The following is a 26,032-nucleotide window of genomic DNA, read 5'->3' as shown; positions in this document are numbered from 1 at the left end:
GGGTTAGGGGGAAGATCAACTCCCCGGGTGCCAAGGGGGACTCAGAGCAAGGAGTTATGTAAGGCACCCCCAGAACGCTTTCCCAGTTACTGTTTGCATAATGGAGACAGGTTGGGGTAGTATGTTTAGATTGTTTTATAATCTCTGCTCATTGTTTGAGGAAGACAAGGGTCCTCGTATTTCTCCGTCTTTCAGAGCATTAATCGTGCCTAGAAATGCAGCCATGTTACCTCTGCCTTTTTTGTCTTAAGATTATAAATTAGTAGTTTCACGCTGATTGGCGCTTGTATGGAGTGTCCATCAAATACTGCACGAGACCAGGAAGCATGGTATTTGGGTTTTCTTAACAGAGCTGCTGGTGAATTTCTCTTGCCTCCTCCACCTCATCCTCTTGCACAAAGCTACAGCTCTCCCGGTATGAAAAGCCACCATACAACAGATTTTCCAGAAACCTGGCTGTAATGTAGATCCTAGGGATGGGTAGGAGGTGCCCACGTTGAGCTGCCAAAGACCCAGCCAGTCTGCCAAACGTGATGGTGGGATCAAGGCTGCAGGTCCAGAGGGCAAGGAACTGTGGTTTACAGCCAGGCTAAGGAGGTGGCAGCTCCTGAATTTGGCGCGGGGATTTGACATCAGCATTTCCTGTGGCCTTAGGTATATCAGTAGTTTCTTTGACGATCACATGCATCTTTCACTTCTAACTAGAAGTTTCTATGGAAGGAAGCAGTTGCCATACCTCAGTTTTTCTGGTTGTCAAATGAGGTTAAGTGCTTATTTAACTCCTTTAAAGCACTGGGAAACCTTTGGAGAATGGTTCAAGCTAGAAGCTTCCAGGGTCAGACACGAGGAATAACTATTAGATTTCATCAGAATTAGTTAAAACTCTTAACGATGTAGTGAAAATCTCTTCTTAATGAGGGTTGAAAAGGCAAAATAACAAAATATAGTTTGCCTGTGCTTCCTGTCTCCATTCACAGAGTAAGACTATTAATCTCATCATTCTGGTCAAAGTCTAGTTGTAGCTATTTTGGCTTCCAGAAATAATAACTTCAGGGCATCAGCTGAAACCTGCTCAGAAAAGCTGGTGCAGAATGAGCACATCACTCCTTTTTAGAGGAAACTACACTTCAGTTCCAGGCAAGTTTGTAAATAGCTTGGGAATCTGCTACGTCTTGCTGCAAAAGAGTAGTTATAATTATACTTTCAGGAAGACTGAAATAATTTTCCTGTAGAATCTGTCAGCACCTGTCTGTAATTGCCCAGCGAGATTACTTGTGAAAATACCAAGGAGGGGTGTTTTTGGGCTTTTTTTGTTCTTTATGTATCAGGGTCTGATTCCACTGTCTCTAAAATCAGAGCAAACTCTAAGTAGTCTCTGCAGCAGCTCTTGTGAGTGACAAGGATTGAAATCAGTTTCACCTTGGCTGACAACTGTAATGATTTTTCATGTCTAAGATCTGTGTTTAAGCTTATACAGTTAATGCAGTAGATGCCCTCATTCAGGTTTTAGCTTTCTTTTTGGTAACACATAGCATAAAAACTGAAAATCCTTAGAATTAAATCAAGGATGAATTTGTTCTTCCAATGGCTTTTATATCTTTCCAGAAATCGTGCTCAACAAACAAGTGTTTGTGGCAGAGTGCAGTGATATCTTACGGCTAAACATATGGTCTGTTCTGTATTTATGAAGGTTGGCGTAGTATTAACTGGTTTTGTATACTAAAGATATAACATGGAAGCCCAAGCAGATATATTCTAAGTCCAATCAAAAGATTTCTGTAGTTAAAAATACTTATGTACACATGGATCGGTATTATCTTTATAGTATAGAAATATCTCTTCTGCTACACTGTTTCCATGTGTGTGTTCCTCTGAAGACATTATCATGGCAGTTGTCTCCTCCTGAAGGATAGCTGTTTCCTCTCACTGACACAGGTTCTTTCCAAAATTGTAACTTCTGTTGCTTGCATTTGTAGTTTGTAAAGCTGTGTCTGAGTAGAGTTTAAACACTATTCAACGTCTGGCTTTGAGAGGTAGGTTGCCTTAAGCAGTTTTGGCAGTAGAGAACTTTCAATACTTTAGTTGGTGTGTGCACCACCACCGTTTTATTTCTGTTGTTATAAAAACACTTACAGGCTTCTACTTTTCAGTTACTAATGTAATGCTTCAGTTTCACAATGAATGGTCCCTTTCCTCAGTTGATTCTTGTTTTTAACCTCAAAAAACACAACCGGTAAACTCGTGCAGTCACACTGTATCCAAGAAAATCTTTCCGTTTTAGAGCAGTGGCCTATGGAAGTTATTGTAAGCAGGGTGCAATTATTCCTTGGATGTAAATTAATAAAAATAAAAATGAGGAGCTCTGTAACAATTTAAACACTCAGCAGTAATCCATTGAGCCCAAAAGATGGAAAAACACCACGTATGGGAGTTTGTATGCAGACTACAAATACAGCATACATTTGTTTTACAGTACTTATCACTTTGTTTGAAGTGTTAGTTACAGTCTGTAATAGTGAAAGCTCATAAAAATATTCTTCCATTTTGAGAGTCCTGGTTTTGTTAGCAGGAAATGGAAGGCAGCCTCTGCTCTAACTTAAGTGTTTAGTTGGGCAACAAACTGCAAAATCAGCCTGCTAGGCTCTCTTTACAATACCTAACATTAAAGGCTCAGTGACAAAAATATGTAAGATTCCCAGTCTGTAATGTACATGGATTTGACTGTCCGTTCACTTGTCAGAACAAAGATTTCTATTACTGCTCTCCTCCCAGATATACTCAATTTTCTCTCCCACTTTTCCTGAAGAATTAGCACATGCAACCAGCCTGCTGGTTGTAAAACACTGAATTCAAACTGAACCACAGAGCAGAGTGTAACAAACCAGTGCCTGTCTTCAGGATGATGGTTCATGAAATAGAGAAGGCAGGAGGATGTAAAGCTTCAGGCATGGCTGTGTCCAATATTGCTTCTGGGAAGATAGAGTAGGTCAACATGCTTTTGATCAAAAAAAGTGTAATCAGTAGCTTCAGATGACACAAATGAAAATTAATAGAGAAAAAGTCTTCCATCTTGAACTCTTTTGCAAGTTTTCTTACGTGAAATGCAAGTCTGACAAACTGCTTGGAGAAGAGTTACGTCAATTGCACAAGAAGATACTTTGTAATTCTTTTAAAGTTTTTGCTAAAACAATGAGACTTTTAACACCAGCAGCATATTAGTTCTAGCCAATCAGAATACACCAGTTTAAGCCAGTATAAAGGGTTGTGTTAGCATTTTTGAAAAAATGAGGCTGCTTTTGGCAAAAGTCTTCTCTTTAAAACATAAACAGAGAGGAAGCTGCTTTTAGACTGCATCTCTTGCTTCAGTAATGTTCCTTGAAGTGTGCTGCTGAAGCAGCCAGAAAGGTTAGGTTGCTTCTGACTGACCTTCCTCAATGAATAACTGTTCCTGTGATCAGGCCAGTATTTGTGATCTTCTGTTGCTGTGTGAGGCTGAAACCAATCAATTTTGTGTTTAGGTTAAAGGCTTAATTCACAAGTATGTTTCCTGAGAACAGAAGATTCAGAGTTAGTTTCAGAAGTCTGTGAGGAATGTCTGGCTTTCTGTGGCATCAAACTAAAAGTGGAAAGAGGAAAGGGCAGAAGAACAGCTGAAACCTGAAGGAAACAAAAGCAGTAATAATGGAAATGAGAAAGCTACCAAGACAAGAATAGAAGGGAACAAAAATCCCTTTAGGGAAATGCATGAAGGGAGAGAAATACTAGAACTAAAGATGGATGAATAGAACAACAGAGGACAGAAATAGGAGGAAGAAAGAAGGAGTTCTACTCCATGTCCCTCTCCAAAATATAAAGAAAATAGCTGGGATAATGTAAATAAAATCAGATAATTATTACTTTCTATTTGGTTTTTATTTTTAATAGTACCAGTTGTATGCTGCTGACAGTCCTTGAGAAGACTTGTAATGGTTTTCCATCTTTCTCAAGTAAAGCTGAATTATTTCTCGGAGTTCTCAGAATTTAATTATATGCAAATACATGAAACAAAAAGAAGAGATTAGCATAAATATTTGTTCAACAAAAGGGAAAATAATGTCATTAATGTTTGACGGGAGAGAAGGCTATGGAGATTCTTCTGTGGCATCTGTAAAGGAGGTTGGTTGTTATCCTTTCTTAACTCTGTCACAGGATGAAGTTCATGATTTAGGATAACAAAGGGGCATTAGACTGACCTAGTTACTTATGTAAGAGAAAACCCACTTTTCACTGTTGACTAGTCCACCTGGGTCTGTTCACATGCTGTTCTTGAGAAAATGAGCATTCCTGATGTCTTGATACTGTTGAAGGCATTAAGTTTCAGATTCTAACGTGTTGCCAGGTTAAAATAGATTAGGAACTACATCTAAGATTCTGGAAATTAGGTGTCTTAAAATGTTAATATGTGTTCTCCAGCTAATGGAGGATTTTTTTAATGACCGTTTGAATTTTAATTAGACAAGGAGCTTTTCCTACTAAGGGATTGTATAAGTAGCAACTTTCACTGCAAGGAGAATCTCCCAGGGCCTGTTTTTGTTAAATATGGTATAAAAAATTGTTTCTGTTTACAGATTTTTTTTTTTTTATAATGGCAACCAAATGAAATTTGTTTTGGTAGAGTAAAATGGTAGTTAAAAGCCATGTATTTCTGAATGTTGAAGCTCCTTTTAGTGCAGAAACATAGCTGATGTGAATTAGAATTTGTGTGCTCCAGATATGCCTAATAGAATTTGTAAACCCTCTGGAACAAGTGGCTGTGGTTCAAGGAGCCTCAAAGCTGTGCACAGAGCCTGGCGATGTTTATTCAGCCTGAGAACTGCATGGCTCTGGCTTAGGGAGCTTTGAAGTTGTGCAGAAACCCTGGTGATCTCATATGGTTCTTAAGCTATAGTTCAAGTAGATTACAAAGTTGGCAGATGCCCAGAAGAATTTGTCAAATCTATAAACCAGATAACTGCTGCTCATTTTATCTCCAGGTAGAGGACAGAATTTAGTACATGATGCTTTGGGACTTGCAAATAAATAAAGCATGCCTTAACTGTACAAGTTTAAGTGGGCACGGGCAAGGCATGTGTCTTAGAAATATCCCCTGACATGAAGCACTTTCAGATACATCTTCACAAATTATGATAAGAAATGTCAGTGAATAAATGTATGTATGTCTGAAGTAGCTGAAATTAACAATATGCATAAATTGACAGTGTGGATGCATGTATAAAGTTGTATTAAACTCTACAGTTTAAAATAAATGAAGTGCTTTCATGATTTCTTATTCTAGGTCCGACAGAAACCTATTATAAAAATCATATTTACACGTTCAAAAAATCAGGGAAAATAAAATTAAAAATCACACTCTCATACAGGAAAATTTTTAGTGATCCATTTCAACAGTAGGTCCCATTTCCTTCACACTTAACAGCTCTTACAAGCTTACTGCCTCCTAGTTGTGTGTTATAGGAACATCTGAGGCATTTGTCAGTTCTGAGGTTTTATCAAAACACTGAGCTGCCCATTGTGTTAGTGATAACTCAGGAAGGTTCATGAAAGTTAATCAGTGTTTGAATTCATTAGTTGGTTCTGTCCACTGATATTTACCAGCTGGACAGACACAATGATTTTGAAGACGTATGCAAAACTTGTGTATAATTCAAATTTTTTGTTGACCCTTCCTATCAGTTGTCTCAGGTTTGACACGTCTTTTCAGTATCTGATTAAATCCAGTTAATCAGGTACTTTAAACTCACCTGGTGAATAGCAGCTTTTCTTTCAGGCTTCCTGCCTATGCTCTGCAAATGTGTGTGGAAGTAAGACTGAACAGAGAGATGGAGACTGAGAAGACTGGGATTGATGGAGGAGAGCAGCTAAGCATTATAGGATGGATGATGTGATGAGAATTGAACAAAACCTTTTAGAAATTTGTCGGGGCTGCCAATGAGCCTGTGGGGAACAGGGTTGTGCTTGGGAGATCTGGGGAGGTGACAGCATCTTGTGGTAGTCTTGAGTTCTCATTTTCACTGTCGGCTGCCTGTACGTTTATGGCCTTCATGAGGTACTAGCATGGAGCATCAGGGTACAAAACCTGCAGTTGAAAACCCTGTTCTTATTGCCTTCTTTACCTTTCAGTAATTGCCTCTACCTCTAGAATATGTCAGTCCAGAAAGAACACCATGTACAACGGAGTACTCCTCTCTCTCTCGTCCTGTCTTCTGTACATTTGAGGTCCACACTTGGAAGAGAGCTGTTATACTCAGCACTTTGCAAACTCTGTTCTACCCCTTTTGGCCTTACTTATACACAGCCTGGCAACTAAAATTGTACCATATGAATTACTTCTGTGAACGGAAGCTGAAAATGCTGCTAGCCTAGATCTTTTACATAAATATCAAAATCAGACAACATAAACATCTGCAAGCCTTTATAATCTCTAGGGTGAGTGAAGTGTTTGGCTGGGGAGCTCTGCCTGTTGCTGAGGGTGCCTTGCTCTCCAGCAGCTGGGAACTCCTCTTGGGAGCATATTTAGAAATGCTTCCTGTCTTTGATGTTGAGTATGACAGTCCAGTGACTTTAATTAGACTATTTTAACTTTTCTAGCCTTAAATACAACCTTACAAGTACATGCCACTATTTACAGGACCAGTAGCATACCTTCTCCTTCCTTTAGCCTTGCTAAGTTCATTCCAGTATCCCTTTTCTGTGGAGAAATCCCGTTGTGTTCACTGTCAACAGCACCCAGTACCCTGCAGGCAAAGCTTGAGTTCAGTACTGCCAAATAGCTACTTTTGCTACATGAAGGCTTTGGAAATATTCCCTAAATCAAAATGCTGTTTTATCTTGACAGCAGGAACAAAGCATGGGAAGAGAAAAGGGTTTTTAGACCAAAGCAGGATTGTACCCATCTTTCTTACCTAAATCTTCCCTGTCCACAGAACGTTTAACTTACCCCTCCTGGGCCTTTGGTGGAACTGACTGAAGTCAGTCTTCTGAGTCTGCTGTACTTGGTGATAGCATCTTCTATATCTTACCACTTCCTTCAGCAGTCCTTCAGTGTGCACAATGGACATCACTGGAGCGCTGGTCATGGTAGAGCCCTGTTATATCTAAGACACCCTGCCTTGAACTTCAGTGAGCCAGTTACGAGGAAATGCAGCGAGTGAACCTGACCATCAAGAGGAGTGGCAGTAGCAGTGTAACAGTTATGAGGCATTTTCACACTTACTGTTCTCTCTTTTTTTCCTTCTCCCTTAAGTGACTGGGAGCCACAATTTTTCCTCCTTCCTCTTCCTTGCTTATGTGTTGAACTGATTTTAGGATCAGGGTGTTGTTCTGTGGGAGGAAAAAAAGGACAATGAGAACAGAAAACCAGTCTGTGAACACATTTGTTGTAAAAATGTCTGGTAGAATCAAATTAATTTAGAAATCCGTTAATACACTTTATACAAATACAAATTTGCTCTCATCCTGCAAAGCCTGCCAGGCTTTCTTATCTGTTTCTTTGCGAAGCTCAGGGAGAATATATAGACATCCTGGCTCCTGCCATATGGAATTACAGGAAAAGCAGGAAAGCATTGGTGATTGAGAGAAAGAGGAGGAACATGTATGTAAGGAGTTGCTGACAGGAACCAAGCAGGTTTGGGAGGCAGGAGGGTTGGCTCTGTTTTGGGTTTTTTTAAGCTTTTGCAATGAAAATCCCATCATCCATTTACAGCAAGATAGTGCTTCAGTTGAATCAAAGATAGTAAGCAATACATTTATGTGCAGTAGTGCCCAAAATACAGTGTGCACTTTCCAGGCAAAGCCCACATACCTGTATCTGACTTACATGTATTTATTCAATTCTTTTCTGTTTTGCCTAATACTCTTTTTTTACTCTTTGTACTCTCTTTTCACAGCTTTCCTATTCCTTCAGACTTCTTTATTTCATTGCCCAGTTTTCTACGTCATCTTCTTCCAGTTACGTACTCTTTTCCATCTTCCCTCCTATCTCTTTATTAGTTAAATACATGACAGCTTCTTTTACCATATACCTTTTTCACCATCTTTGTTAAGGAAGGAATTGAAAAACTGGTGCTCAGCTTTGTAATTTCAAGAGCTGAAGTGTTTTGGTTTTTTTAAATGTTCTTCTCTTTAGTTAAATAGCTAGTTATTTACAACCAGCTTAAAATCATGCTTCAGTTTTGCCTAATGTACAAGAAGTGAGACTATATGAAAGAATATATCTTGTAGGAAAGAAACTGTACAGAATTGAGCCCTATTTGTGTAAGTGCTATTTATACAGCATTCTTGTACCCCCACAAAGCCCACACTGAGTACCACTGAAGTCATTGGGCTCCTGCTTTTTGACTTGGCTGTAGTACAGCTTAAACTGTCCTATTTTGGTGAAAGCATGTAAAATGGCATGTGTCACTCCATCCTTTCATGGAATAGTAATATTGGCTCCCCAGTTTAACAGCTGGGGGAGGAATGCAGACATTGGACTGATTTTGACCATCAGAAGCACTTTTAACATGTCTTTTATTCCTAGATATGGTGCTATACTAATACATAGCCTCTGAAGGAACTCGCTAAATGAAGAAAGAGCTGTATTTGATGACAGATAAAACTATTTGGTAAACTTGATTTTTCTTTCAAATTGATGGAATTATGTAGTTTACATAATTTGTTATATCAAAGGAGAAACCAATTTAACATGGAGATCATCATGTTAGAACATCCTTCTGTAAAAGGAACTGTGAGCACAGTGCCAGAAGCTATTAATTGACATACAGTGACCTTTGTTGTATCTTATAGCAGCATACGGAAAAAGGAAATACTGCATTTTCAGAATAAAATTCACTTTGTAAACATTAGGTGATGACTTTTGATGCTTCCTGATAGTCCCAGAAAATGTTAGGAATTTCTCTTTGCAAGACTTTTACACATTATGCTTCTAATCACACATATCTTAGTGTGGACACTTCTCCGAAGGCAGGAATGATGGAAACTAGCAAAAAGCAAGTCAGTAGATTTCTTCGGAATGCAGCATCATCCCAGACATGATCTGAAGTGCTTGCTTAGCTATGGAGGCCATAACTTCTCCCTTTACAAGGTATCATGGTTCTTTTTTTTTGCTGTTGAGAACAAGGTAGAATTTAAGTCTTCTCATGCAGTCTCAGGAGGAAAGTGGTAGAGTTCTCTTGTGAACATAAAATTTGAGTTCAGTGCATGCACCCAGCTCAAAACAGATGGCTGGAGAGAGAAATGCCCTAGATAATGCAGCACTTCAGTTTAGCAAGGGGTGGTCTGTTTGATGTTTTCCTTTTTTTCTTTAAATTGGTATCGTATAGGCTTTCTGATAAAAAGCAACAGCTGTGGACTACTGGATTGTTTTTAGCCCACTTTTAGCTCTGCCACTTCTGAACAGTTTTCTGTACTTCAGTGATCACAGCAGTGAGGTATCTCTTGGAAGTGAACATACTCTAGCAACTATTTAAACTGCTTTATTTCTAAAATCAGAAGTTGTCATCAACAAAACAGCATCTTTGGCTGTACATAAAGAACTTGCTGGATTTTTGAAGGCTGGTCAATAGGCACATTTTAAAAATGACTTCGTTTTGGCAGATTTTTTGAAACACAAGGCTTTTCTGCTTGACCCTTTTTATTTCTTAAAAAATATATAGATGAGCCTGTTATTTTTTTTTCCCCATCACCAGAAGTCTATTTCTTACAATCAGAAATATGCTGAGGAGCCTGCTTCCAGATTAAGATTAGACGCTCTTTGGGCAGAGATGTAAATCTGAGTTCAAGGAGTAGATATTAAACTTGAAAACTCAGAAATTCTTGCAAGCCCCTGATTTTTTAATATCTTTTAGCTCCCTGACTTCTTGCAAAAGCAGCTTTATTACAAAAAGGCTTCTTCTGAGTTTGGTCACAATTTGGAATAAAAATATTTATGTTTTAACACTCTCTTGTCAGCATCTCAAAGAACAACCAGAATGGGGCTTTGATGTCCACTCTGGTGCTGCGTTTATGTAACAGATTCTGTACCACTCGAGCTTTGATCATGTAGCATGTGTTGGTGTTGGACTTCGGTGTTATGTTCTAACTTTTCAAGGCTCTGTTCAAGTTTAGAAGCCCAGTTCTGCTTGTTAGATAGGCGAGCATACTATTCTGCTCTGTATTTGAGGAAATAATTTGTTCCCAGAATTCAGCATATCATCTCAATCTTTTCATTCTGGATGTTTCTGCTGCTTCATCTAATGTAATCCAAGGGTAGTGTAAAACCATCAGACAAAAAAGTGCAGTTGCTTTGACATGAAAGATCTGCATGCTAAACAGAGCTTATAAAGAGGCATTAATTTAATGAAAGTAAAACTTATATTCAGTGCTGAGACACGACTTCTTCAAACTGAATACAGCAAACTCTATCAAATGACAGGTTTACGTGTGTGTTGTAGACTTAAATGATGCTGTATTGCAATGCCTTAAATGACCTGGTTGCAGAGCATTTAGAAAAGGTAATCTGTTGAAACCAGCTTTGCTGCTGAAACGTCAGTGTAGTCAGATTACAGCCTCAGTTCCCCATTGCTTGTATTATGCGTAAAGAGACTGCATATTTGATTTGAGATGATATTTGGGCCAAATTGTAGCTTTTATATTCTGTCTGAGCATATATGGCCATAGGATAATAGGTAATAAAGTGATGCATAATAAAATGGCACGTGGTGCCTTCATATTTGAAATGACTTGGTGAAGTTTCATGTTTAAATACCCATCATGGTTTAGTAGAATTAATGGCTTTATGATCTACAGACGGAGGGGGTTTTTTTTTGCGGTGACTCACATCTGTGGGAGTCAGAAAAAGTTGCAGATGTTTAGCACACTGTAGAATTTGTGGCACAGGGGAATTACTTGTATTCTCAAATGACAAGTCCTTTCAGTGTATCATGTTGTCAGATAAAGATGAGAAAATCTGACTTCTCGTGTATTAGAGAGAAAATGTAGACATGCCAGCAATGGGTGACAAACAGCTGCTGAAAAGATAAGAGCACTCAGCTCTGTTGTAAAAAAAAAATGTCCTCTGAAGAGGTATCTATAAATATTAATTCATCTAAATAACCTTTTAATTGTAAGAGTGAAGATAGTGTTTAATTCCATAAAAAGTGGAGCAAGTAAATAAAACCAAGCTTAAATTTAGCCCCCTCCCATCTGTTTCTTTAAAAAAGGGAAAACAACAAGACCAAGACAGTGGATTGTAAAAAGTTGTCTTTCTTTGTACTCCCATTCTCGTGCAGGATTTAAAGCTAGCACATTGCAAAAGGTCATGATTGACCCAGATAGGGAAATAGAAATTAAGTGAAAACTAGATTTTTACCTTGAACTTTGAAATGTGAAAGTAAACAAGTAACATAACAAATGAAAGGCAGGCCGTGCAAAAGAAATACTGGTTTGATACATATGAAAGCATTTTCTCCTAAAATGTCATTTTCTAATGTGACATTGTGTCATTAAAAGAGATATCAAGGTGCAAAATGTGTCATAACGACAGCTAGAGTTTAATTCAGCATTTTCAAAGGCCTGTGTTCAGACCAAAACTCCTTACTCACTTCAAAATATAAAGTTTCTAGGTATTATTTCATTATATATGCATCCCCTCCTAACAATTAATAAGCTGTGAAGTTCCTAAGTGCTTGCTTTAATAGGAATGTGGAGAGTTAATATACTTTTGCAACTCTACTAGTAAACAGTTCACAAAATAGCCTCTGTGGTACTTCTGTTCCATTTGTCTCATGTACACTGTCATCTCACAAATTCTGAGGGGTTTTTTTAAAACCTGAATTCACATTTTTAATGCATTCTTTTTCTCTTCAAATATGTAAATAATTAGTAATCTTCCCTCAATATTAAAACAGTGTAACAGAAATCAAGCCTCATTCAAGCTCCTTTTATTTTACCTTTACAACTGAAGACCACAGTGAAAGGGAGTCCCTCTTCCCTGTTCTTCAAAGTTGTGCTCAGATCCTTCTGGAGTAATATGAGGGACTTACCAAGCCAAGATAATTTTACATCATAGTCACCAAGTTGCTTTTTCCCAGTGGTACAACTTAGCTTGCCTGGTACTTGACAATCACAGTCCACCTTTGTATCCATGGGAGTTCAGGCAGTACCAAAACTGCATACACTGTTCAGTAAGTGCCATAGAAGAATCTCATAATAAAAATTAACAGTCTGTTAGCAAGTGAAGTGAAATAATTTTAGATGTAAAAGGAGAATTTTTACTTGTGTTTGAGACCTTTTCTTCATGAACTCCAAACTGCTACCTGTTTTGTAGGGCAAAAGGGTACTTAATCTGTTCGGAAAGGAAAGGAAAAGCTGTGCTAAATGAAAGTTAGAGGGAATAGTCAGATGAGGAATATTCCAATCTGTGCTCTGCTACTTTTTAGAAGGACCAAGCAGTTACATTTGTGACACAGCAAGACTTAGACATACCTGCACATCCTACTTGGAGACACTGTGGTAGAAACAGTGAAAGTGTTTTGAGCTGAAATTTGAAACAGGTTCATGGAATTGTAGAAGAAATACAGAACCATCATTTGGAAGGATTTTGAGGCAGTTGAACCAGGTCAGCTATGACTTAGTCTAGCTACTACTTGAAGCCTCTCTAGTTTCTGTAGCATCCCTTCAGGTAGTTTCAGGCTTCCCCCTTAGCCTCCTCTTTGCCAGACTAAAGAGGCCCCCAACCTCTTACACATCACGAGTTGTGAGAGCATGACAACCTTGATAGCTCTGCCCGGTTTTTCAGTGTCCTTGTTCTGGTACACACAGAACCAGACATGGAATTGGGGGAGACACAAATCCTTGCAGGCATCAAGCAGAGCCTCGATCTGCTGGTCACGCTCCTAATATAACCAAAGTATAGTTTGCTTTATTTACTTTGGGAACATGCTGCTGCCTCATGTTTTACTTGGCATTCCCTGTAACCCCTAGATCTTCACAGCAGTCTGTTCCCAGCCTGCACTGGTGCTTGGGGTTATTCTGCTGTAGCTGCAGAATTTGACACTTACCCCTGTTGAACTTGAGGAGACTTTTGTTGATCCAGTCCCCAGGCTTCTGGACAGTGCCTCTGGACTCCTCTTCGGTATGCCAGCTGTTCCTCCAGATTCAGTGTTGTCTGCAAAGATTACAAATGCATATCTGCCTTCAGGCTATACTGGTTTCAAGCACAAAGTGCATACTCAAGATCTGCTGTTCGGCCAGTCTGAATAAGGCTGGTAGATTTATGTTTGACTTCTTGATAACTCCAGGAAAAATAAAGTTTATTTATTTATTATATGTAAAATACAAAAACTATTTATTTATACAGGAAAGTTAAAGTCTGTATACTTGAAAAATTCCATAGGAGTGTTGCTTAGTTACTGCTAGTGCCCTATAGTGACCATAGTTACAAGTGAACACAAGTTACTACAAGTTAATGCAAGTGGTTAGAGGATGGCAGACCTTTGTTTGTACACACCCAACAGACTTAATTCTGCAGAATCACACTGGGGATGAAAGATGGATTATCAGGTGTAGCCTAAATAGGATTTCAGCTCTTTCTGTGCTACATTACTTATTTAGCTGATGAGAAATGCATTGAGATTGACTTGCAGCAGCAATTAATGAGAAACGGATGGGTCCAGATCTCCCAGCTTTTCTCATGAAAGCCCTACGGATCTCCTGCTCTGTCTACATGTCATTGATGTAATCTTTTTGGATTTTAGTACAGCTTTCAGTGCTGTTTCTATGATTCTATGACATGACCATATTCCTTTCCAGCTAAGCAGAGGAGAGTGCATACCTTGAGCCTTCTCTGGCATGAAATACGATGAGCCAGAACATGCACTTACAAGCTCTCCTGAATCCCACAGTTCAGTCATATCCATAGTCTGTCTGTCATGGGCCACATCTCTATTAACTAGAGAGGTAAAAGCCTCTACCTAAATTAGGTTCATTTATCCCAACACATCGTGGTTTTACTTGTGTATTATTACTAATTTATTTTTTTAGCTTAGGTAGTACATTTTTATCAACCTGGAGCAAAAGGAAGCTTTTACAAGACAGATGAATCTATCCTTGCAAAGTTACTTGGTAGTGTCTTCTGGTTTTTATCCTTCTAGAGCACCTATGGTGTAGACCTGTAGGACAATCAAAAGTTCTGCTCAACTAGATCAGAGAATAATTCCTTTTGATAGAGGCATTTAATACTTCTCTAGTGGGACATAACTGCACTGTTTTTCAAGAGATTATCACAGTGGATGCTATTCACAGGGAAGACAAACTTCAGTAGAAAAGGGTGGTGGTGACCAGATGTGTTTCCTAGGATATTTTAGATTTTTCAGCTCTAGTAGTTTTTAGTTCCCTCTCTCTGGACTTTCCTCTACTCTCTTCTGTAGACGAGTCTGGCTCTGGTTACACATGAAAGTGCTGATTTAGACTGGGGGAGTGCTTAGTCTGAGAAGTTCTGATACCTAGATGAGATATAGAAGGAACTAAGCGTGTCCTTTCTGCTGGATTTATCTCAGATTTGAAATTATCACCAGTAACCAAACTACTATTCATTGTGCCTAGCTGCTTGGCTCAAAGCAACATGAGGAAGGAGAAAGACTTCTTTTTTTTTTATCTTGTTCGTATTGCTGAATTATCAATTTTCCTGATAAATATTGCTTTAAGGATCAATTGATTGCTGCATTAATTAATATTATCTCAATAACATTTCATGTGATGCTTTTATGTGTTAATAAAATGGAAAGGAAGAATATTACACATGATAATACTCTTTTAAATTTTTATTCTTATATGCAGCTTCTGGGAGTTAATAGGATATGGTCAGCAACAAAGCTGCTTTGCTCTATGCCTGCTGATACAGAAACATCCTTTTCTTTTATTCATTTATTCATTAAAATATCAGCATATCTACGGTAATTAAAATTGACAACAGCTTTTGGCTAATGCATAATGTGCACATTTACTCCATGAAACATCTCTGAGTTTTTACCCCTTGTGTAAAAGAAATGTGACAACTTCTGAACTATTGTTTTCTCTTCTTCCTCTTTCTTCCACTTTCAAAGGACCAATTATAATGGCGAACATAAAGTTTCAGGAAAAAGAAAACAACCATGAAACTTAGTAGGAGAGGGATTCTTACCTCCACTGTGGTCCCTTTGTGGCTGGTATCTGTGGGAGTTTTATATGCTGAACGAGACAAATTTCCTTGCTGTAAACACTAAACATACGATATAGAAAGGATTGTGCTGTTCCTTAATGTTTGGTGCAAGATGCCAAGTGGAGGATGGGCTAGGGCACATTGTTGAAGTTTTTCAGACTATTGACAGACCATTGCAAAGATTCTTAGTACCACTTGACTATTTAGCAGTCCATAAATAACTCCTAAGTGCACTCAGTTATGCCAAAGGCTGCAACATCCTCGCTACATGCAGGAGCTGGTCAAAAAAATCATGCTGTGTTTTGACTGCTGTTCTCTGTCTTCCTTCTGAAGTATCACTGCTTCTTTCATTCCTATTGGCAAAAGGACTGGCAGCTGATCAGTAGCTCAGTCCTCCTAAGAGTCTGTATAAAATAAATACTATGAATATCCTGAAATACTGTATTGGCAGTTTCTCTATAGATGCCTGGTTAGGGGCAGACTGCATTATGCGTATGTTTGGGGTGGTTTCCAGTGTGGCATTCAGAAACCTGAGCCAAGAGTTCTGGCTGTGTAAATAAAAAGTGCTTGGAGAATTCAGAATAGGATGAACCACCAAGCTCAGTGGGAAGTCACCCGTAATTAATATGCATGCCATTTTCTGATCAGCATGATTTCTGCCTTAAGCCCAGGGCTTGAAATTATTTCTTAGAGCTGGATGCCTGCCTGTTTTCTAAGAAAGTTTGAAACCTTTTTTCTTTTCAAATGAGAATGGAGGAAGAGACACAACTGGGTTACCACCTTTGCCTTCCTTGGGACAGGCACGTGTTTATGCAGCAAAGAGCTCCAAAAGTCCGAGCTTCTCCTCTGCCTGAAATTGAAGCTGTACCCTCAAATCAACCAGGATATAAGACCTAATAGTGGTATGTGTTCATAGCCTGTTAGTTAAGGCATATTTTTTAAAAGGTGAAGGGTTTTCGTTCCAGTACTTTTTCCTGTGACTATTAATTTGTTTTATGCAATGACTGTTTAATATAGAATTATAGAATTGGCTGGGTTGGAAGGGACACCAAAGGTCATCTAGTTCCAAGCCCTCTGCCATGGGCAGGGACACTTTTCACTAGAACAGGTTACTCAAGCCCCATCCAATATGAAATATATCTCAACAGAAGAAGTAAGAGGTGTTTCAGTGCTCACATGAAAAATACAAAAATCTCATTAGAGTATGTTTTGGAGAAATTTTGTTTAAATCCTTTCAGGTAGAGAATAGCACTTGGTTTGTTTTTATGTTCACACTAATGTGCAAAAGGCACTTTCACATTTTTGCCATGTGCTTTGTGTTAGAATCTTTCTCCCAAATATTCCTTTGTTGCCTGTGCGTACAGGGCACATTTGAAGCAGGGCCTAGAAGAGCCATACCCTCAGAGATACCAATAAGACTAATGTATGAATTTGGTTATTAAGCTGCCTGAGAGAACTAAGAGTTTTGGATTTGGGCTTAAGCAAAATGCATGTGAAACTTAAAAGGAAAAAAGGTTCTATTTCTCCAGAATCTGATGTCTGGTGAATGAGTCCATGGGAGGTAGGCTTCCTGCAGTCATCTCTGCATATAAAGCTGATTTGTTTCCTCCCCTGTGATTTAAGGATCAGTCAAGATGTTCGTGGTCATCAGAGGGATAAATGTCTCTGAGAGTACAGTGGGCATTCTTGATTTGGGGACATAGCACATGCAGCTGTAACAAATTGACACAGATCCTTGCATCCCTTGTGAAATGTATCCCAAGGACTTTGTACTTCCCATCTGCCCTTCATCCTTCAGACCTGCACATTGTGTGCGGAACCCGAGTCCTTTCAGTTTCTGTCAATATGACTCTTTACCTAGTCTGAGAGATGGTTATTAAGCGGTGAAAGCAAAGCACTCCTTCGCTTTGCACACAGTCAGATCCTGCTTGTGGGGGAAGCAAATGACTTGCAATTTAATGTAGCAAGTGGCATTTTGCAGAAATCTTTTGTCTTTAAAAGATATAGTTCTTTTTGAAAAGAAAAAAAGTCTTACTTGCCTTTTTTATTGAGCTTCCTGTAAATATGTGTCTCTTGGGAGCATTTCACTTGTTTTTGGGATGTTGCCCAAACACAGTTGATTGAATGGGGGATTAATAGTTTAATTAAGAGTTCTGAGATTTAAGACATAGAAAGTAGCCTTTTCTTTTGGAGATTTTTAGCCCTGATTTGCGCTGTCAGATTTTCTCTTTTCAAAACCATATTTTCAGTGGATACCTATTGCATTGTCTCACTCATTCAAATGTTCGTCATAGTGATTTGAAGTAATACTTGAGGGCTGTAACATTCAGACTGTGATTTACCCAGCTGTGCCCATGTACTGTAATGTGCTGCCTCAGAACATCAGTGTCATGTTTACTGCATTGTCACTCTTCTATGAATTTTACTAAATAAAGCTCTTAAAGGCTGTGCAGAGGTTAATGATCACTTGTAACTACAGCAGTCATGCAGAATACTAGTGGGTTTTGTGGAAATCTTTATTTAGAATAGGGTTATATTGAGCAGTTTGTGCACCATTTTAATTTTGCTATCTGATTTTGCTTTTATGTCAGTCTTACATGAAAACTCAGTTGAATCCTTCTCCTTTAGAGAGGATCTGAGCTGCTCCTATCACTGTAGTGTTTTTATTGATGCTCTATACCCTATGGATTCCTAGGTAAAAATAAATAACGCATTAATAGGCAACTATTTATCTCTAGAAGGATTAACCACAGATGTCTGTTAATCTTAGTAATACCAGCTTTAAAACCATACGTGATATCTATAAAAGCAGACTAAAAACTCTAGAGTACATTTTGGTCCTAAAAGCTTATAGACGAATGATGCTGACAATGTAGCCTTCAGTTTGTGATATGTGGGCACTGCAATCTGCCTACAAAGTGCATATTGTTGATTTGGCGCCGTTTTAGTAATTTTTGCTAAACTGCTAAATTGCAGGATTTAGTGGCATTTCACCAGCCAAGAAGCAAGGCTTTCCAAAACGGACTTAATTTCCTTTGTATCCTTCATCAACATTAGAGAACATTAAAAGCCTTTTTCTCCAAGGCATGAGGAGACTGTCACACGTCTATTGGCCCTTCGGTGGTCAAAGGGAATTTTTCAGTTACAGGTTTTAACAGTTGTGTGTTCAGGTGGAACAGTGCATTTTTATTTGATAGTCTTTCCTCTCTTTCCTCCTTGGGACAAAAATGCTTTGACGAAAGTAGCATTAGGCAGGATAATGCAGGCAAACAAGTACTTACAACCATATGAATGTTTAATTGTAAGACATATGTAAATAAAAGGGTTGAGAGGCACTTACTAGATTTGCAGGCAACCTGTTTCTAAGAAACTTTCACTAAAAACCTAACAATAATACAAATGGCAGGTCACTTCCATTAGGAACTTACTTGTACATACTCATCAAATTCAGTGTATTTTCAGGGCTAAAACTTTCATGCATGTTTGTAATTAAAAATAGGCTTGTAATTATCATGCAGTTTGTAATTAAAAGTAGGGACTTTCTGGGTAATTTGGGGAAAAATAAATAAAACCAAATTAAACACAAATTTTGAAGTCCTCTGTGACCAACATAAACAACTATTAAGACTTTATATCTAAGGCATATATACCCTTTGAAACATCATTGTGAAGTCCCCCAGTCTGACAAGATGCAGAGGCTGCAATTCAGCCTTCTGCTGGGATAGAGAACTGGGGGAAACTGTATGTTTCCATAAAAAGATAGCTGCGGGGATGAGTGTAGTAGATCAGCTGGTTTAGGATATGTGTCTTGTCAAGAAGGAAAATGGAACTTGCATGAGTGTTGTTGCATAAGAGAATGCCTTATGTCTTTTTAATTAGGAACTGCTGAGCTAATTTAATTGCTACCTTTTAAAATTTATTTTATATTTATATTTCTGTGTTAAACAAATGACCTTTATAATTCTATCAGGGTAAATACTTACTTTCCTTGCTGAGGTTTCACTGAACTGTGTTGTGTGAGCCCTCAAGCTTTTCAATATCTGATATCTGTTCTGTGTCGGACGTCAGAAAGGTTTCTCTCAGAGCTGACATGCAAAGGGGGCTCTTTCAGCACCAGACGCTGTGGTAGCAGCTGCCACAAAGAAACTCAAGTTGATAGCTGGACTAGGAGAAAATGGGTTGCTAGAGTGTTCTGATCAACCTTGAATTTAAAATGAGCTGCTTGAAGGTCCAACAAACAAGACAATTTCTTTGCCTGGAAAAGGATCAGGAAATTCAAGTTATTAACTGATCAAAATCTAAGATTTCAGACCAGGAGTACAAAGGAGATCCCATAAATTATGTATTTCAATTACATCTTTATTTAAGGTGCCAAGATACCTTTAAAAATATAGCATTAAAGAAAACAAAAATACATCACACAGAATATAAGTCGAAACATCGTTATGTTCTTAGATCTATACTAGTCTTTCCTCAAATCTTCACAACTTTTCCTAGATTAGTCTCTATTTTCCACTGCTCAGACCCATTTTATTTTCTGTAGTAGATTGCTCTTTGGGTTCTAATCATATATGTTATAGCTTTGAAGATTGGAGTAGCTTGTTTTAATTAAGTCCAGAGTAAAGAATTGAAAGAGAAAGTCAAAGCCAAGATCTTTCTAGTCAGATCCTTTCCAAAACTTCATTTGGTTGAATTGCCCACAAATTAATTAAAACAACAGTAAAAATACTCTATATTTTTACTGGTTTATTCCCTTTATTATCTCATTGCATGTCAGGACCTTAGAGTTTAAGCAGATGTGTAAGACTACTCAGTTACCCATCATTAAATAGTGACAGAATTGGACCCTTACATGTATACTGAGTGCTTATCCTACAGAGATTTAAGATACAAATTGATTCACTTAACTTACGGATTTTATACTTGATTCAGTTAAAAGATGTCGAGGGATAGGGATGAGGAGAGAGCAGTGCTAAACCACTTCTTGTAACTGAAATAGCATTCTTGTCTGACTGTGCATTTCTCACATCCCAGATGATTGATCCTTGAGCTGACAGTCTGGTGGACCATTCAGTGTTGTTTCACCTGTCCCTTTTGGGTCAGTATTACGCAGAAGTGAATGACCAACATTACCCCAGCAAGTCTTGCAACATTTTGAATCCTCCCTGATAATTTGGCTATTACAATGATAGTTGAAGGCAATAGACCAGGCCAAGCAAATTCAGTGTTACGTGTTTATGATTTTCACAGGCTCATCACATGGCCTAATAGCTTCACACAAAAAATGAAGTCACTGGGGACATCACCTAATAGAGCCTCCTGTGACAAGCTGGGTAACTTTGAAGCTAGATCGGGTCACTCAGAAGGTTTTTTTAATGGGGGTGGGGTTATTTTGCAAACCAATTTTGGTTTTCCAATACAAATTTGAATATAAATTACAGTGTGAAATTTATTTTTCTGTATTAAGTACACACCATTTATCACAACGTCGAGAGAATAAATCTAGAACTGATTTTGGCACTGAAAGATACACAGATAATATACACTGAGAATAGTCTCCATCTGCTGCTGAAGTCTCTCTCATTGCCCACAGTGGTTCTTGGGATTTCTTTCCCTGTGAAGATTTTTGTCAGTGAACATTTCTTTTGCTTGCTGTCTACTGAGACTTCAGCTCCCTGTCCCCTACTCCCATTCTGTTGGCTCTGAGCAGGCTGAGCAGATTCTTACTATGTTTGCTGTTTTAGAAAAACCAGGCACCAAGTTTTCACTTTCACTTTGTATTTGCCTAATAAGGAACTTGGAGCAGCAGTAGACTGAACAATCCTAAATGTTAGAAAAAAAGTATAACCCAAGCAACACCCCAAAACAAAACCTCAGCAGTTTATTTTCAAGGTTAGTTTCAAGATTGCATACAAGTAAACTTGTTAGAACCTAGCCATCTGTATACTATTAGGTGCATATTTGACAAAAAAAAAAAGGTAAATAAAAAAGCTGTTAAATGACCCTTGAACATTCAAACAGCTTAAAAGCTCTTTGTGTGGTAATGTTGGCACAGCTCCTAAGTGACCAGATGGAATTTTATTAACAGCCGGCAGGACAAGGGCTGAGATTTTGTTTCTTAACTTACTATTTTTGAAACGCCTGTAGAGGATGTGTCAGAAAGCTTGATGTACTTTCCTACTACACAAAATTACACATATACCTTCCCTTAATGCAAAGATGAAGACTGCTTCAGAGGTTGTCATTTCTGTAAGGTAGATAAGAAGAGTTATGAGATGTATGGTAATTTAGGTATCACAACTTTTTAGTGAATCTCAGAAAGGCGTTTTTATATACAATTTATACATAAATTTATATACAATTTGTGGTCATATTAAAAGCAGAACTTAGAAGCAGGCTTTCTGAAAAATAGACTTAAAGAATGTATTTTATAAAAAAGAACAAAAAATAACCAAGTATTAAAAAATTACTGATATCAGTAACCACTGACAGTAGTGATGTCAAATTTCCATTTAAGAATCCTGGTAAATGTATTAAGACCATGTGAATTTATGTGACTCCTCCTTTTCTGGCATCATCATGGATTTATTTATTGTCAGTAAGAAATACCTGAAAACCGAGAATCTCAATTGTCTCCAGTAAATCACAGGATGATCGTTAGTCCTACAGGGAGCAGCTGAAGGACCTGAGGTTGTTCAGTCTGGAGAAAAGAATGAGAGGAGACCATATCACTCTCTACAACTCCCTGAAAGGAGGTTGTAGCAAGGTGGGGGTTGGCCTCTGCTAGGTAACTGGGACAAGGGGAAATGGCCTCAAGTTGTCCTAAGGAGGCTCAGGTTGGATATTAGGAAAAATTTCTTCACTGGAAGCAAGAAAAGGCTCCCCAGAGAAGTGGTAAAGTCACCATCCCTGGAAGAAAATGAGTGGATGTGGCACTTTTCAATATGTTTTAGTGGTCATGGTGGTGTTCAGTCAGAGGGTGGAGCTGATGATCTTGGAGGTCTTCTTCAGCTTTAATGAGCCCATGATTCTGTGACCTTCAAACCAGACAGCTTAAAAGAAAAGAAACAAAATCTGTAACATTCTATGGTCTCATGGTTCACCCTATTCCTTTCAGGTGTGTGTTTCCATATTTAAGGTTTTCAGGGAACTCATGATAGCTAGAAGAGTGCTGTGTAGTCAGAGATCAGTATTTCATAACATCTGACAGAAGAACATTGATGTGACATACAATTAGAGCTAGCAGTACCAATTTTGAGCCTGGGTATCTTACCCAGACAAAATTCTCACTGTTGCTGGTGAAAGATGTGCCTGAGGGCTTTATACAGAATCAAATCCTGTATTTGTTCAGTAACTCAAGCTGGTATCATAGGTATAGTTATGACAGATATTGCACTGTGTACTCGTACAGTTGATATGCACCCTCTTGCAGAGGGTAGGCCAAAGACTAGAACCAGAGCTTGTGAACTCAAAGAGAATTTTTCTCAGTCCTGGAACTTTGTATTCTCACCTTTGTATTGCCTGATTTTAATTTATTTATTTATGTATTTGTTTTTATTTTTAGGCTCAGTAAGAAGAAAAAGTAATTTTAACTTGTTTATCCAAAAAGCTAACAGTAGAGTAAGTAAGCTTGTTAGATTGATTTGGAATGTATACTTCAAGTATAAATTGTTGTCCCACATTGTAATATCCTACAAATGTCCGCTCAGACTAACTTCTGGCATTACCTATGGGTTATTTTGTTGCTTAATAAGCCATATTTTGTATAGAACTTGGAAAAAGTGCAGAGAATTGGCAGCCTTGTTAAATTATGCAACAAAAGAAATCAGTGTTCTAATATAGTAAGGGAAATAATTTTTTTAAAAATTAAAAAGCTCTTTAGGAAGGTGTTTTCCTCTTATTTGTTTGTGTAATGTCTAGATTGGCATTTTTAGTCAGCTAACTTGAGTCACATTAGGATCAAGACTTTTAGAGTAGATACAGTCAGAAAAGGTTAGACACAGTAGTGTAAGCAAAGATGATCTCAAAGAAAAGACAAAGCTGAAAAAGCTTGATACATTTAGTTTTAAATGTGCTGTTTCTAGACTGTACTGTTTTGTGTAGTTTGATTTTTGTCTGTTTGTTTTCTAGCACCTGTTCTCTGTTCTTGCTGTGTTGGCTTGACAAAGTGACTCTTACTAGATTAAAAGCGCTTCAGGCAGAAATTATCTGGAAGAGCAAAAAAGGAAAAGAAGACAAAAGAACATAATAAACCACCTAAAATAAATCAAAAAAGAGCCGGTAGAGAGATGCAAGTCCTGCTAGCTGCGTGTGTGTGTGTGCATGCATAGACACATGCAGACATGCAGCTTGTCTCTTCTGTACTGCTCCATATGGTGGTTATATGTAATAGAGCATTGTAGGGAATGATAGATTTGATTTGTATTAAGGTTACTCCTTTTTTTCCAAGATCCTGTTTCAGTCATTTACTGACTCTTCAGAAAGAGCTATATTCTATTCCAAGTGTCTACTTTAGGCTGTCCATTTTAATTTGCTTGAAGAGTTTTTGTTTTAGCATGAACAAGAAACAGGTTTGAGCTATTGTCTGAAGTAACAGTAGTCATTTTGGTCCTGTTGTTTTTCCTCCACTAAATTTTTTTCATTCTGTGCATAGGGAGGGCAGTAATCCAGAATAATCTGGTAGAGGAGACCTTCTCTTGCCTTTTATGTTGCAGTACTTTGAACCCATGTCATAAACTAAGCGGGGTGGGCATGTATAGAGAAGCATTTATGGATGAGTGTTCCCACGAAGAACTGGATTCCCTTCTGCCCCATGTGATACCTGACGCTTTCCCAATACCTGCCCATGGTGTGTTGTGGTCTGCTTTATAGAAGTGCTGAGTGTAATCTCTACCTGCATCTGAAGACTCCTAGAGAATCCAGAGTGTGCAGTAATTCTGGAACCTGAAAATCTCATGTTGGAAACCCCACTTCCCATGCAGATACTTTTAACCCTAAATTTTCAGTTCTCCCATTCACTTACACAGTGCATTCCTTTCCTTGTACTTTATAAATGCCTTCTGAAAGCAAGCACATTCATATCTTTGAAGCATGGTGACATAATGTAATGATAGTAACTTTATAATTGCCAGTGGGAAAGGAAGCAATCCTGCATTTTTTCGTAGTATCTGGTAAATAAAAGGAGAACCACTTGCCAAGAAGGAGGATATGAGAAGACATTCAGCTGTTCTTTGACAGAACATTTGTCCTGAAAGAGAGAGGTGTCCCTTGGATGAAACAGTATTCTTCATGTGTACATCCTGGCATGCACTGTATTGTATGGTAAATATTTTACATGGTGAAATATATGTGGGTTGATTTAATTCTGGAACTCTGCATGTTGTTTAAAACCATTTTGGTAATATGACTCAGTGAAGATCAGGCACCTGGAGGAAAAAAGCTATACAAAAATACAATGTGCAAATACAGTCTTGTCAGTTAAGTTGTAATTCTTTACAAATTGGTAGCCATCTTGATGGTTTTTCCAACTACTGCTAGTAATGGAGTACCAGAAAAGGTCTTTCCATAAACTGAGAGCCTAATTATTTGAAATTATTCCTTTTTCTATCATTAGGTGATTTTTTTAAATGAAATTGATCCACTACAGATTCCCTTTATCAAGCATTTTCTATTAAATGAAAAAAATCTGTTTAATTCTTCTAGGACTGATTTTAAGCAAAATCTTCTAGGACTTTTTTTTAAGCAGTAAAGTTATGTTGATTTCACTGAATTTTGATTGGCTTCTTTAGAACTTAAGATAATTCCAGATCTGCAGTGTTTAATTATGAAATATAAAGATACCTAAATCTGTACCACGTTTTCCTAGGAAAGAGAAAAAAATCTTCCAAGGTTCTGCAAAATCTTCTGAAATGTCATTCTTACAGTCCAGCCTTTGCAAGTCATGATTTAAGTAATAGAGGATCATTAACGAGCAGAAGCCAATAGCAGCAGCTACAGATCCGTGTACCTTGCCATAGTGTAAATATATTTTTTATATTAGAATCTACTGTTTGTCTGAGACTACAGTAAAAATAATACATGAAATTAGTTTCAAAGATATCAAATGTCCTCCGGGGGGGAATAAAAAGCAAACAGAAAATTCTGCATTGGCAAGAGATTCCAAGTGTACCAACTGCTGGCTGATGCCCCTTTGTTTAGGTTTCTATCCTGATTTTCAATACGGATTGACTAAGTAGCTGTTTGTGTGTATAGGCTGACCTGATAATTACCAAAAATAATTAGGTAGTTTAGTGCTCAGGTGGCAGTGAGTCATTGTGTGTCAGTACTTTCAGGTAATAAAAATGAAGCCCCATGTCAGAAGAACAGATGCAGAAGCAAGTGGATAAATGAAAGAGTAACAAGTCTCTAAGACCAGATGGCCTATATCTAAGATTCAGAAAGTGTTTAAGAATGAAGCAGCTGAACTGCTGTCAAAAATAGACACTCTCATTAAAATTAGTTACTATGCTAGAAAAGTAGAGCAAATGTACCTACGTAAAAAACAGGTTGCAGAAGGAGCCCTGCAGTTAATGATCCATCATTATATCCCTGGAACTAGAAAATTTGTTGGGAAAAAAGCGTTAACCCACCTCAGTGAACATGGTAGGACTGAAACAGGCCTCTTTTTTTTTCAAAAAAGTTATTTCCTGATTAAGATGTTGATCTTGTCTGCCTGTACCAGGTCTTCTGACATTACTAATCAAAAACTAATTCTTCATTGCTGCCCTCTGACAGCATATAGGTACCTCCTGATTAGATGCCAGGTTTAAAAATTTCCTG

General features: G+C 38.0%; 1 long non-coding RNA gene across 1 annotated transcript; it reads right to left on the bottom strand.

Moving 5' to 3' along the window:
• Positions 1 to 120: 120 nt before the first annotated feature.
• On the bottom strand, positions 121 to 21,927 carry LOC108447593. The gene is made up of 5 exons (XR_001863250.1): positions 21,824 to 21,927; positions 21,342 to 21,461; positions 19,198 to 19,469; positions 13,077 to 13,183; positions 121 to 7,359 (listed from the first exon to the last, which is right to left on the bottom strand). It is a non-coding gene; the product is annotated as an uncharacterized LOC108447593 (long non-coding RNA).
• Between the last annotated feature and the right edge of the window lie 4,105 nt (positions 21,928 to 26,032).

Source organism: Corvus brachyrhynchos, unplaced genomic scaffold, assembly GCF_000691975.1.
Source record: "Corvus brachyrhynchos isolate BGI_N302 unplaced genomic scaffold, ASM69197v1 scaffold856, whole genome shotgun sequence".
NCBI classification, from domain to species: domain Eukaryota; kingdom Metazoa; phylum Chordata; class Aves; order Passeriformes; family Corvidae; genus Corvus; species Corvus brachyrhynchos.
The sequence above is the reverse complement of the archived record's forward strand: the minus strand, read 5'-3'. Positions and strand labels throughout refer to the sequence as shown.